At 41.8% G+C, this 14,497-nt stretch overlaps 1 pseudogene; it reads right to left on the bottom strand.

Moving 5' to 3' along the window:
* Positions 1-6,543: 6,543 nt before the first annotated feature.
* On the bottom strand, positions 6,544-14,202 carry LOC128781264 (mitochondrial import inner membrane translocase subunit Tim17-A pseudogene; annotated as a pseudogene).
* Positions 14,203-14,497: the final 295 nt, after the last annotated feature.

Here is a 14,497-nt window from a genome sequence, read left to right as displayed (position 1 = left end):
GGACAAGTGATTGTTAGGTAGCATTTGATACCTTGAAGGAAAAGCTGTTTTTGGCTTCCATGCTAGGAGTGTCCAATTTACAGAAGCCTTTCAAATTATACATTCATGAAAAGCAGGGGATTGGACTGGGTTTACTAACCTAAACTCTGGGAAACATCCCCATACCCATAGCCTATCCCTCAGAGAAGTTGAATCACATGACAAAGGGATTGCCACCATGTCTCTGAGCAGTGGCAGCTACCTGTGACATCTTACAGGAAGCTGTTCACTTTGGGACAGTCTACTACAGTATTGGTGCAACACCAAGGCTAACTCTATTAGAACAGAAGGGAGCGTATTGACTGATGGCAGAGCTCGTGGGGAAATATCAGGTCATTCTATTGGACAACACAAATATTACCTTGCAGACTACTACAACTTTGAATCCAGCCACTCTGTCCCAGACACAGAGGGAAACTCAGCCCTCCAGCATGTCTGCTTGGAAATCATTGACTAAGTTTATTCTAACAGGCCAGATCTACTGGACCTGCTGCTGATAGCACCAGACTGGGAGCTGTGCACAGATGGGAGCAGCTTCACAAACAATGGCCAACAATGAGCCAGCCATGTGGTAGTCACCATAGCCAAGATAATAGAAGCCCAAGCCCTTGCACTGGGAATCTGAGCACAAAAGGCTGAAATGATAGCCTCAGGAGAGCCTTAGTACTGTCCCAGGCAGAGAAGGTTAACATCTGCATAAACTCTAAATATGCCTTCATGGTAGTCCATGCCCATGGAGCAATATGGAAGGAGAGAGTGCTCTTAAACTTGGGAGGAAAGGATGTTAAACATGCAAAGGAGAATTTACAATTGCTTGTGGCAGTGAATCTACCAGACCAGGTTGCCATTATGCACTGTCCAGGATGATGAAGGGATGGTTCTCAAACAAGCCAGGGAAACCAAACTGCTGATGAAGAGGCAAGACAAGCAGCTGGAGGGCCACCACATTTAAGGATTTTGATCCCCTGCTTGGACTTGTCAAAATTTAAACCTCATTACACAGAACGAGATGAGGAACAGGCCCATGAATGGGGATTCTCTAACACTGATCCCAATTCCATATGGAAGTTCAACATCCATGGAAAGATCTTACTTTCCAAGGCTCTAGTGTATCCCATCCTCAAACACCTACATGAAGGGAGCTATTATGAAAGGGAGCTATTATTATGCTTTGATGGACCTCATTAGGCCATGTCTGAAGGACCCCCATTTGCAAAAGACTGTTCAGAGGATTACCCAAGCCTGTCAGATATGTGCCAAAAACAATCCTAAGACAGAATGCACCCCAGTGAAAAAGGGAATACAATATAAAGAGTTATGTCCATTAGAGGGCTGACATGCAGACTTTACACAAATGCCAAAAGCCAGAAGGAATTTCAAATTTTTATTAGTTTTTGTGGACACTTTTACTGGATGGGTAGAGGCATACCCTACTAAAACTGAGAAGGTGACTGAGGTAGTAAAACTTTTACTTAAAGAAATAATTTCCAGGTTTGGACATCCTCACAGCATTCAGAGTGACAACGGACCATCGTTCACTTCGGAGATGTCCCAGAAGGTTGGACAGACACTGCAAATAAGGTAGAAGCCAAATGCATTTTGGATATCTCAGTCTATGGGAAAGACTGAGAAAATGACTCACACAATAAAGAAGACCCTGGAAAAATTTGCCAGGAAACACATTTGAAATGGGACCAGGAACTTCCCATTGCTTTGCTCCAGATTAAGGTAGCACCCAGAAGTGGACTTAAGCCCTTTTGAAATAGCTTATGGGAGACCCTTCCAAATCTCTGTTCTTGGAATGCTCCCACAACCCACCCCCATATTTGAAGCATGAATAGAAAATTAAGCCATATGTACAACATTTAGGGAAAACACTAACAATTCTGCACAAGTTTGCTCATTGCAGGTCTACCTACCCATCTGATGCTCTCTTACACCCCTTCCAGCTGGGGGACTGAGTCTTAATAAAGACTTGGAAGACTCCAGGAGCTGAAGAGCAGTGGAATGGTCCCTACGATGTCCTACTGACAATATATTCTTCTCTGAAGCTTGCAGGATTTAAACCTTGTATCCACCACACAAAAATAAAATGAGCACCACCTGAGGAGAATTTGAACCCTGCTGCTGTAGTTGATGCTGAAAAGGAAAGCTGAACCTATACTCTGGAAGGAGATTTGAAATTTCTCTTTCATAAGAGAGTGGGCCCCAATGCAAAGTGACAATGTTCCTTTACTACATTTATGTGTTTGCAGATTTAGGAATTTTTAGCAGCCAGATACTGAGTTTGAGTGTTGTCCATTCCATCATTAGAAAGAAAAAGGATTGAAACTGAGATATGGTTAATCCTGAGTGAGTAAGAAAGTCTATGAAGGTTGCAGAAGGTGTGTAGAAAGTTGTAAGTCATATAGAAAGCTGAAAAAAAAAAGGGAGGTGGATTGTGAAGGTTGTAGAGGTCATAGAAGGTTGTAAAACTTATTTTTTGAAAAGAAAGAATCCTCAGTGCTTGGGTTGAGTTATTCTTTGCCTTTGTTTTGTTTTGTTTCTTTCTTCCTGATCTCTTGGGGGCTTGGGGAACTTAACTTCTTTGTTTACACTAGGAATCCTCTGTCTCTGCCATTTGAGGTTTTGTGCCATTTGGACCTAAGAAAGTTCATGTCAGTTAGAGCTGGCTGGGCAAGAGAGCATGTCTCTGCCATGAGACCAGTTGGTGAGAGCTCATGTCTCTGCCAGGAGACCAGTGGATACACTGGTAGGCGAGAGAATGTCTGTATCATTGGGGCTTCATGCCATTGGTGCTGGGTAGAATCTAGCTGAAATGTGAACACATCTCTGCCATTTGGGGCTTTGTGCCATTTGGACCTAGGGAAGGTCATCTGTGTGACTGGTTAGTGTGAATGGTTGGTGTGAGACAAGATTCTCAGGTTAGTCCCCTCTTATTTTTTTTCTTTTTGAAACTCTGTCTTTCTTTGGGTTTTTGTTTTCTTTATGTTTTGAAAAGAAATTGAGGTTCCTAAGGTTTAAAACTTCACATTGGGTTAGGAAAAAAAGTAGTGAAAGGCATAGAAATGCAATTTTGGTGGATATTGGAAGGACAAGGATTTTCCTTTTTGCTTTGTATTTTTATCTCTACCTGATCCCTCTAGAATTTGGCATTCTTAATGTGTAAGGAAATAAAATTTCCTTTGCATGAAATCAATAAGACCAGTTTCAAATTATGGTTTTAATAACCAAGACTTTGCTTGGAATGTCTTGCCTGAAGTAGGCATTCCTGGGCTCTGGTCGTTACCAGAAAATCTTGAGGAGATGAGATTGACTTCAGAAGCTAACAAAAGCCCACTGGAGAAATGGCCTGGTACTTTGTTTAGTTGTGTGGTTCATAGAAGTATTTCTGGGGAAGGAACAAAAGTTGCTTTCCTGAAAGATGGCAAAGAGGAACATTAAGACATGATGGGAACCTCGAAGACTTGAGGAATCCTGGTACTGCAGGCAGAGCTGAATGGCAGTTGTGGGGCTTGGCTTCTGTGCCCTGAAGGGCTGTGTGAGGGTCAATCTGAAGATTCCTTGTGGAAGTTCCAGCAAAGTAGATTTAAAAAAAGCCTATGTGTTCAGTGCTGCTCTTGTTGTTTTTATGCAAATGATGATGCAAAATTGAAAACTGGCAGTCTTTTCAGGCAAATGAGGGTGATCTCAGGGAGAGGAATCAGGTTTTAAGGAAAATCAAAATGCTCAGTCATGAACATCAGACTTTAGTGCAGCTGTCTTCAAAATTTATTTTCACTTGAGAGTTGAACTGATTTAACCTGATGATATCAAATTGTCACTGCTTAGTATCATTTCAGTAAAGGCATTGAAACTACACATCTTCTCAAAAGATAGTCTTGTGGACTCAGAAAAGGTGTAGGCCCCACTTGAGAAGTCCACCTGCATTGCCACCTCCTGGGACACAATGGTTTGGCTGGACTAAAAGATTGAGTTGGTGAAGTATTGGACGACCTATTGGCTTTGCTTTAAAACTGCTTTCTTTTCTGCTATTATAGTCTGGACAGAAAGGGTCTAGAAGTAATAAAGGGGGGAATCTCAGGATATTCCCCTCAGCTTAATTTAAGTTTAGTATAGTAGGCCGTAAATCTTCAGACAGGTGTGACACGTCTTGCACACCTTCCTACAAAGAAGTCATTTTTTTTCTTAATCAGAGATATGTAGAATTAATTTCTACCTTTGTCATTTAGTTGTTAGGTTTCTGATTGTACCTTCTAACCCTCTTGTAAAATTTGTCATTTCCGAAATACACCAAGGGTACCAACTCATCCAGTAATGCCATCCTTTGGACATTGTGTATGGCGATTTCCAGGGACAACCAACTAATCTGGGCTTTGCAAGATCCTTCTCCCTCATGTGAAGGCTCTCCTCAACTCCAGACCCCCTTTGTTAGGGACCTCCGGACAAGAGGATAGGCAGGACTATGCTGTTTGGCCAGCAGGAAGTAGTTACAGAAGAATGAGGCCTTTGTCCATCTGCCCTTGTAAGATTACAAGTGTTCAGAATGTTAAAATGGGGAATTATAATGGGCGGAACTCCACATTGGGAAGAGGAAGGGGTGGAGAAATGCTGAATACAGTGTATGTGTGTGTCACCCTGGCAACTGGGATGATGCACACATGACACACAAAAAAAGAAGTTCACAAGGCTGGTGCCAAAACTAGGAAGGTGATTGGATGGGAGGAACATATTCTTCCATCTACTTCTGCTGCATGGGGCATTATGGGAGGGGTCTTTAAAAGACAAACACCACACTTTTTAACTTCCTCATCCCCTGGCTGGTGGGTCTGTGGCTGTGGCTGAGTTTTCTGAGCTGGGGACCTAGCCAGAGGATTCCTGGCTTCCCCTGCCATAGTGCTCTAGGACCTGCCTGTCCGGGACTGCAGCAGGTTTTGGGTAGGAGGGCAGGAGGGTAGGCTTTGGTGGTGGGCAGGAGATTGTGGCTCAGGCCATCTGGCTTGGGGAGGCTCGGGCTGGCAAGCCTTGTGCCCCTTCCCAGGCAGAAAGCTTGGTGGCTGCTGCCCACCAGTGCAGGCCAGTTGGCTATAGCCCCAGTGCAGCTGGGGAGGGTCAGGCCCTGAGTCCTGCCCTGAGCTCTTCCAGTCTGACCAGGAGCACTGCAGGTGCTGGAAGCAAGGCTGGTAAGAAGCGGGTGGTGAGATGGGGAGAGCAGATTTAGGCTAGTAGATCTCAGGAGGCAGGTCCCACAAAGCAACATGGCTGGGTGACAAGCCCTTTGTTTGAAGCTGAGGGAAACGACTGCAGTGGCCACCCACAAGCATCCCGCTTCTTCGATTGGTGGTGGGAGTAGGGGTGGGCATCAAGAAATCTACTATGTACATCTATAAATAAATAAAAATTCTATTTTCCTTTCTACCAGACTCTCAGAGTTGTTGCTGGTGGGCAGCAGGCATAGGACCCCACTAGTTCAGTTACAAGAGTACCATAGAGAGTGCATATCTCTATAGGGTGCAAATCATCATTTCTTGTGGATGCAAAGTGAGCAGAAAACATGCCATTGAATAGCTCAAAGTCCATTTGAGGAGAGAACAAGAAGGAGAAGCATGCTGATACATACAGGAAAAAGCAGATGTCTTTTTTTTTTACGTTTAAAACAGCACCTATTTTATTTTCAAGCAATAATAATCACCAAACTTCCAGTATGACTAAGCCCTCCATCAAGTCTCCTCACACAGGACTGGGTATAGGGTGTTGAAAGGAAGCTGTTTCTGGGGAGGTTTCAGAAACCTTAAAGGTAGAGAGTTTTGAATCCAACATCCTTAAAACCAAGAAATAGTTCCAAATAAATGGAAATATTTTCCTTAGCCTTCAATTCATAAAGTATCTACAGTGGAAGAATCCATGCTGATGTGGTACAATTCTCCTCACACACAATTCACTTCAAATGAGAGGAGGGCCTAACTACAAAACATGCGATTTTTAATGTACTCTCATTATCTGAAGTGTTCAAGAATTAAAAGTCCAGTTGATGCAGCAGCATGTGGTGTGAATAGAATTTACAGGATGGGAGAGTAATCACCTTCATTATTTTATTTTGTGGGGAGTGCCTAGAATTTATCTTAAATGAAGATGCAAGTTCCAAAAGCTTTTATTGTTCGACTAACAGATACACAAAACCAGGCAGAGTCCTCAAGAAGATGATGGCTAAGTTTCACTGTTGTTTGCTCTTTGGTCCTTCATCTTCTAAGCACTTAGTATATTTTCTTTTCTAGATATTAGACATTTACTTTGATCATAAATGCAATCCACATGTGAATAAATAAATGGATTATCTTTTAACATCACCTCCTCCTCCATGTTCCTTTAAATAGAAAAAAATGCCATATATCTCTTCAGTGGCCTATTTGGCCAAAGTTGTCCTACCTATGGTTTTTAAAACAGACTGCAACTTGTTGTTCTGAGATCCTTTCTTGGACTACAACTCATTCTTTTAAAGAAGTCCTATTGGTATTGTCAATAGTCTCCAAAAGATAGGATGGTAACTGGCCTGAAGGCAAATAGGAGGGGTCTTCAGCAAACTGAGGACTTCATGTTGCCAGGATGGCTTCTGTTAAGGCTTCACTCCTGATGGAGGTCCAGGGGTCCTCCTTCCCTCTGATTTGAACCATACCGCAGTTCATCATGGAAAACAGACCTTCCCACACAGCAAAGCTACCTCCTAACTGCAGAGCCCTGGTTTTAATAGCTGTCAAATTGCCTCTTAGTCTGTGGTTTACTCCCATTGGGCAATTAAAAACCCTTTGACCGCTTGAAAGATACCACTACCACATATGGTGCCCATTGTGAAGGCCCCACCATGGTCATCTACAATTTGACAGGGGCAGGGCTCTGGTACTAGTCCTCCACCTTGACTCTAGCACATGAGCTATTCTGGGACAGTGGGCAGCAGGTGTCCTGGTGAAGATAAATGGTGCAGAGAAGACATGGTATAGAATAAACCACAAAATTTGGCCAAGGACCTCACAGGATGTAAATAAGTAATATTTTTACTCATTTACAGTTTACAAGTCATTGCTTCATTGTTCTCACTGCAACTACATGAAGTATTTAGCAGCATTATTATACCCATTCTACAGGAGACAAAACTAAGACTAAATATTTGTTCAAGGTTGCATAGCTCCCAAGTGACTGAGTTGGAATTGGAACCCAGGCATCTAATTCTGTATCCTATGTTCTTCCCACTTTGAGATATTTGTTTCTCTTTAAATTCACTCTTCACCAAATAAAACTTAATGAAGATGATCACTCTCCCATCCCATCAATTCTGTTCACCACTAGATGCTGCTGCATCAATTGGACTTTCTTTTCTTCCTCCCTCCTTTCCTCTCTCTCTTTCTCGCTTTTCATTTTCTTCTGCATTTTTGTTTCTGTTTCCTTAGCCACATCAAATATCAGTAATTTGTATACAATGGGTACTCAGTAAACATTGTTGCTTGACTAGTTGGCTGCCCTTTAGAAACCTCTAGAATCCTCACCCAAATTTGGTAATGTTTTGCAATAACTTGAGTCAGACTTTGCTTATAGTGGTAACCTTGGTGATACTTTACATGTGGCTTCCCATAGTGGCACAACCCGGAATTATGTACACTTTCTGATGATCCTTTCAAAATTTTCCCAATACCACTCTCTCATACTGTTAGATAGGCCAAAGGTCCCAAGGTCTGGGTAGTTCTAAATGTTATTACTAAATGTTATTCTTATTAAATGTTAATAAATAACACAGTGTTTTGCAGATGAAGCTGTAAACAGAATGAGGAAGAGCCTGACAGGAACTTTGAACAGGATAAATGTAACCAACTGCAAAGAAGAAATTAATGTGTAATTGACCAAAATGGTGTATGTAAGTGGCTAAGCCTCCCTTCAGGGAGACAGCTTTGGATATGAGTCTCCTGTCTCCTTTACTTGCTGCAAGTTAAATAAAACTACCTTGCCACAACCACGTCTGTTTCTTCGGTAGAGCACCCCAAGTGGTGAACTCCTTGAGGTTGGTAACAATATAGTACACAGAATTATAGAATTCATGTAAGGTAGGAATTCTGGGGAGATTTTAAGGCATTATACAAATTAGGTATCAATATGGAATGATCATTATATGAATGCAAGTAGAAATGTGATACTGGTATTGTTGGTAATCAGATTTTTTATGATTAAGAGAAACAAAACAAAATATTCCTCCCACACACAACTTTAACTACTATGTGAACATTTCTACCCCTTTCTCATTTATTTTTTTTAAATATGTTTTATTGATTATGCTATTACAGTTGTCCCATTCCCCCCCTTCACTCCACTCCATCCTGCACAGCACCTCCATCCCACATTCCCCCCCTATAGTTCATGTCCATGGGTCATACTCATAAGTTCTTTGGCTTCTACATTTCCTATACTATTCTTACCCTCCCCTTGTCTATTTTCTACCTACCATTTGTGCTACTTATTCTCTGTACCTTTCCCCCCTCTCTACCCCTCCCACTCCCCTGCTGATAACCCTCCATGTGATCTCTATTTCTGTGGTTCTGTTCCTGTTCTAGTTGTTTGTTTAGTTTGCTTTTGTTTTTGTTTTAGGTGTGGTTGTTAGTTACTGTGAGTTTGCTGTCATTTTTACTGTTCATATTTTTTATCTTCTTTTTCTTAGATAAGTCTCTTTAATGTTGCATATAATAAGGGTTTGGTGATGATGAACTCCTTTAACTTGACCTTATCTGGGAAGCACTTTATCTACCCTTCCATTCTAAATGAAAGCTTTGCTGGAGAGAGTAATCTTAGATGTAGGTCCTTGCCTTTCATGACTTTGAATACATCTTTCCAGCCTCTTCTTGCCTGTAAGGTCTCTTTAAGAAATCAGCTGACAGTCTTATGGGAACTCCTTTGTAGGTAACTGTGTCCTTTTCTCTTGCTGCTTCTTGTGGGGAACTCTTCCAAGCATGGGAAATGTGGCTCAGCCCCCACTCAGAAAAGCCAGTGGGGAGCAAGGTTGGCAGGCAGGATCCACGTCCATGGATAGGTTCTCCAGTGGGAAATCAGGCCTGCATTGTACCTAGACTGCTGTGAGACTTGCTCTTGCTAAAACTCCCTCACCCTGAATTGAGGCAGCAAATGTGTACTGAGTATCTTCATCTTCCTAAAGTATATGCTAAACCACCCAAGTATGGAGTGTGATCATCTTCCCCCCTGAGCTGTAACATCCTTCTCTTTGAAGTAATTAACAGTGTTCTGTCCTTTGTCATCCTTAAAAGGTAATCACCTGTGGTGAACCTGTGCATGGTAAATGAGGATCACCCTCAATGTAATGTGCCCAGAAAAACAATAAAAGCCTGTCCAGGCATGGGTCAGGGGCCCTCTCTCTAACTTGGAGAACAGCCACGCAGCCCCTTTTTCGCCACAGGATGTCTGTACTCCATGTGTGTGTGTATATTGCAACCACAACAGATCCTGTTGGCTGGGATCTGCGTCAACTTCTAAGATTCTCTCCTTCTGTTTAATCTTGGATAACGTAATTATGATGTGCCTTGGTGTGTTCCTCCTTGGGTCCAGCTTCTTTGGGACTCTCTGAGCTTCCTGGACTTCCTGGAAGTCTATTTCTCTTACCAGATTAGGGATGTTCTCCTTCATTATTTGTTCACATAAGTTTTCAATTTTTCGCTCTTCCTCTTCTCCTTCTGGTACCCCTATTATTTGGATGTTGGAATGTTTAAAGATGTCCTGGAGGTTCTTAAGCCACTCCTCATTTTTTTTGAATTCTTGATTCTTCATTCTTTTCTGGTTGAATGTTTCTTTCTTCCTTCTGGTCCACACTATTGATTTGAGTTCCAATTTCCTTCCCATCACTATTGGTTCCCTGTACATTTTCCTTTGTTTCTCTTAGCATAGTCTTCATTTTTTCATCTAATTTGCAACCAAATTCAATCAATTCTGTGAGCATCCTGATTACCAGGGTTTTGAACTGCGCATCTGATAGGTTGGCTATCTCTTCGTTGCTTACTTGCATTTTTTCTGGAGCTTTGATCTGTTCTTTCATTTGGGCATTTTTTTTTTTTTGTCCTGGCGCACCTGTTAAGTAAAGGGGTGGAGCCTTACGTGTTCACCAGGGTGGGGTAACACTGGTTGCTGCGCTGTGATGCTGTGTGTGGGGGAGGGGTCTGAGAGGGAGCAATGGTGCTTGCTTCACTCTCTGCCTGTTTTCATTCACTCCCCCCACTACCCACAATCAAATTGGGTCCCTCTGGTGCTGATTCCCTATGGTTGGGCTTGTGTACATTCTGGGACCCCGTGGGTCTCTCCAACGAACTCTCCTGTGAGGTTGGGAGTTTCTTCCGCTGGTGCATCAAGCCCCACGGGTATTTTCAATCAGTGGTTTGAGGCTTTATTTCCCTACACTGGAACTCTGGGTTGTGTGGTCTGCCACCGGGTCCACCAGCTGCTGCCTCGCAGGCCAGCTGAAGCCTTGCCAACCCAGGTCCACAATCCCCCACCTCGCTGGGTCCACCAGCCTGCGCCTTGCCAGGAGTTCTCTCTGCCCGGCTGCCTGTCTCTGCCCCACTGCCTGTCTCCGCCCCTCCTTCTGGTCTGGATGAATGTTTCTTCTTTATCTCCTTGCTTGTCAGACTTCCATACAGTTCGATTTTCTGTCAGTTCTGGTTGTTTTTTGTTTTTAAATTGTTGTTGTCCTTTTGGTTGTACGAGGAGGCACCGTGTGTCTACCTACGCCTCCATCTTGGCCAGAAGTCCTCCTTCATTATTTTTTCAAATAAGTTTCACTTTCTTGCTCTTCCTCTTCTTCTGGCACCCCTATGATTTGGATGTTGGAAAGTTTAAAGATGTCTTGGAGGTTCCTAAGCCTCTTCTCATTTTTTTGAATTCTTGTCTCTTTGTTCTGTTCTGGTTGAATTTTTCTTTCTTCCTTCAGCTCCAAACCATTGATTTGAGTCCTGGTTTCCTTCTCACCACTGTTGGTTCCCTGTAGATTTTTCTTTATTTCACATAATGCAACCTTCATTGCTGCCTGGGTCTTTTTTGTGTGGTTGAAGTACCCAGTGAGTTCCTGGAGCATCCTGATTATCAGTGTTTTGAACTGTGCACCTGATAGGTTGGTTATCTCTTCATCACTTTGTTGTATTTTTCCTGGAGCTTTGATAGGTTCTTTCATTGGGGCCATTCCTTTTTTTTGTCTTGGTGTGCCTGTTATGTAGTAAGGGGCGGAGCCTTAGGTGTTCACCAGGCAGGGCAACCCATTGTTGCTGCGTTGTGACTCTGTATGAGGGGGAGGGGTTTGAGAGGGAACAGTGCTGCTTCCTCTGCTCTCTGACAGTTTTCAGTCACTTCCTCCTCTACCTACAATCAAATTGGGCCTTTCTGGTGCTGGTAACTGGGTGGGTGGGTTTGTGTACATTCTAGGACCCTGTGGGTCTCTCCATCAAACTCTCCTGTGAGGCTGGGAGTTTTCCTGCTGCTGCCTCAACCCCCACAGGTGTTTTCAGTCAGAGGTTTGAGGCTTTATTTCCCTGCGCTGGGAACTTGGGATGTGAGGTCTGTCTCGCTCCCCAGTTGTTCCTTCTGGTTTATCTGCCCACAAATGTGGGACTGCCCAGACTGCCGCCCAATGCTTCACTGGGTCCATCAGCCACCACCCCATCCACCCTGGTTCTCCAACCACCGCCTTGCCACAAGTCCTCTCCGCCTGGCTGCCCATCTCTGCCCCTCCTACTGGTCTTGATGAATGTTTCTTCTTTAACTCCTTGATTGTTGGACTTCCATACAGTTCGGTTTTCTGTCAGTTTTGGTTGTTTTTTGTTTTTAAATTTGTTGTTGATCTTCTTTTGGCTGTGCAAGGAGGCAGAGTATGTCTACCTATGCCTCCATCTTGTCCGGAAGTCTTCCTTTCTCATTTAATTTCTAAATTTGCTTTTCTTCTGCTCATTAGTATTGTAGTATTGACCTTTCCAAATAACTGGACTAGAACCTGAATTTTAAAAAAGTTTTTCCCTTTGTAGCACAGGTGGCAAACACAAGGCCCTCAGGCTGGATTTGGCCCTCCACCTTGTTTTATCTGGCCTGGCACCTTGTTTCTACCTGGTGGCAGCACTGAGGTCCTTGCCCCTAATTAAGGAGTAGTTACATTTATACAGTCCTGAAATTGCATTGGGCCCTTTGAAGCCTTTGAAGGCAACTGAGAGGTTGATGTGGCCCCTGATGAAAATGAATTTGACACCCCCATTTATAGTGTTAGTTTTTAAGTTACTTGTATGTTTTTAAATCTGTTTTCCTGTGGATATGCTATATGTCCTCAATTCGATTTTTTAAGTTTGTCAAGGTCATAGAATTTCAGAGAATAACAATCTTAGGGTCTATCTAGTGCAAGACTATCATCTTGCAGGTAAGTTAAGCCTTAAATAAACCAAATGATTTGGTAAAAATTACACATCAGGTTGATATTATTTTAGAACCCAAGTATCTTGATGGTCAGGTTCATGTTTGATTCTTTGTATGATATGTTATATGTAGATGTATACATACATATGATATAACATATATATGTAGATATCTCATCCATATGATGTATAATGAAGTGCTAAATACTCAGTATTACTGAGTGACCACTAAATGGTTGTACTAAATATAGACTTAGTAATATCATGGTATTTAAGTATTTCTATACTGGAAAATTAGTGTATGTAGTTTAAAAGTAGAGCTTACCTTACTTTTGAGAAAAACTAATAGTACTAGGAAACTAATTTTTTGTTTGTTTGTTATTGTCTCATGTTAAGTGAACATAACTGGTTTCCAATAATATTCTTTAAGGCCTTAGAAAAGTGTCAAAAACCATGTGTATTTTAAAAGTAGTTGTCTTTTTAAATTAAATAATTGCCTAAACTACTGGTTACTTGTAGTTAAGTGTGTCCTACATGTAGTGCATTTCCTCAGCTAGATTTTAAAAGGTTCACACAGGAGGCAGCCCTGGAGAAGACCAACAAGTATCTCTCTGGAGCTACTAAGGTATTACTAAAGAAGCTTGTTTTTCAATTCTTCTTCCCTTCTGAATATGCTATAATGTCATTCTTATCGACCTTACCAAATTTACAGCTCCATATGCAGACATCACTGAAACACACAAAGCTACTTATTTATGTATCACATTTTCTCAAGCCTCTGTGAAAACTCTATCTGAAATATTTTGCTTCCTATCTATCCTTTAAAATTAAGTTCAGTTATTTCTTTTTTTAAAGTTATATAACAACATGTTTTTAATTGACTGTAAAATTTTTGAATATTGTAAACATATCATAATTAGTTAATATTTATATCTCTTTTGACATAGTTTAGTATTTTTAGATGTTACTTATTCTCTTTATTGCATTAGGTATTAAAATCTTAAAGATAATGTGAAAAAATGCAATTTAGTATACAGTTGGGAACTTTTACATATTTATTTTTAAATTTCCAAGTTAGAATTTGACCACCCCCTCTAAGAAGCCTTCTCAGATTCCTTAGGAAGAGTTGCCATTCCCTTTCATAACTTCTCATGGTCTTTATTTGTGGCTCTTTTATGGCCATTATCAACTTGCTTTATATATGAGGCCTGTCCAGAAGGTATCCAACCATGTACTATGAAAAATAGATACATTTATTGAAGAAGACACAAGAAACATTGTACATAGGCCAATGACGCCTCAGTCCCCTTCAAAGTAGACACCTTGGGACCTCACACAGTTCTCCCAATTGCCATCAGCTGCCCCACCATATTTTCCTGAATCTCATTGATGGTCTGAAATCTCTTCCCTTTAAAAGGTGATTTTAGTTTTTGGAAAAGCCAGAAGTCACAGGGCACCAAATCTTGGCTGTTGGGGGACTGAGTCACCTGAGTGGTTTGATGTTTTGCTAAAAAGCTCCGCAGGAGACATGATGCATGAACGGGCACATGGTCATGATGAAGCTGCCAACCACCAGTTGCCTATAGTTACGGCCTGCTGAATCATCCAAATTGTTCTGTGGAGAACTGTTCACAGTTATTTCTTTTTCTATGAAATCTGCATTGAATCCTCTAGCTAAAGCTGGTAATTTCTTCTCAGTTCCCACAGAAAGTTTTCCATGGGTTTTTGCCATAGGGTAAGGAGTACAGATTTTATAATCAGTGAGTCCTAGGTTCTGATCTTGGTTCAGATCAGAACCAAGCTACAGTTAACTTGGACAATGTGCTCTGGAAACTTTGGCTTCTTCATCTATACATTGGGAATAATAATGATACCTCCCTCATCAAGGACTGTTGTGAAGATTTAATGAGATAGTGCAGATGAAGTGTTCAGCATAGGCCTTAGCAAAGGTCTCAATAAATGTTAGCTATTATCATCATATTATAATACCAATCTACTCTTTGACCATATCTTAGCTCTCTGACAAA

This window comes from Desmodus rotundus, chromosome 6, assembly GCF_022682495.2.
Source record: "Desmodus rotundus isolate HL8 chromosome 6, HLdesRot8A.1, whole genome shotgun sequence".
NCBI lineage: Eukaryota > Metazoa > Chordata > Mammalia > Chiroptera > Phyllostomidae > Desmodus > Desmodus rotundus.
The sequence above is the reverse complement of the archived record's forward strand: the minus strand, read 5'-3'. Positions and strand labels throughout refer to the sequence as shown.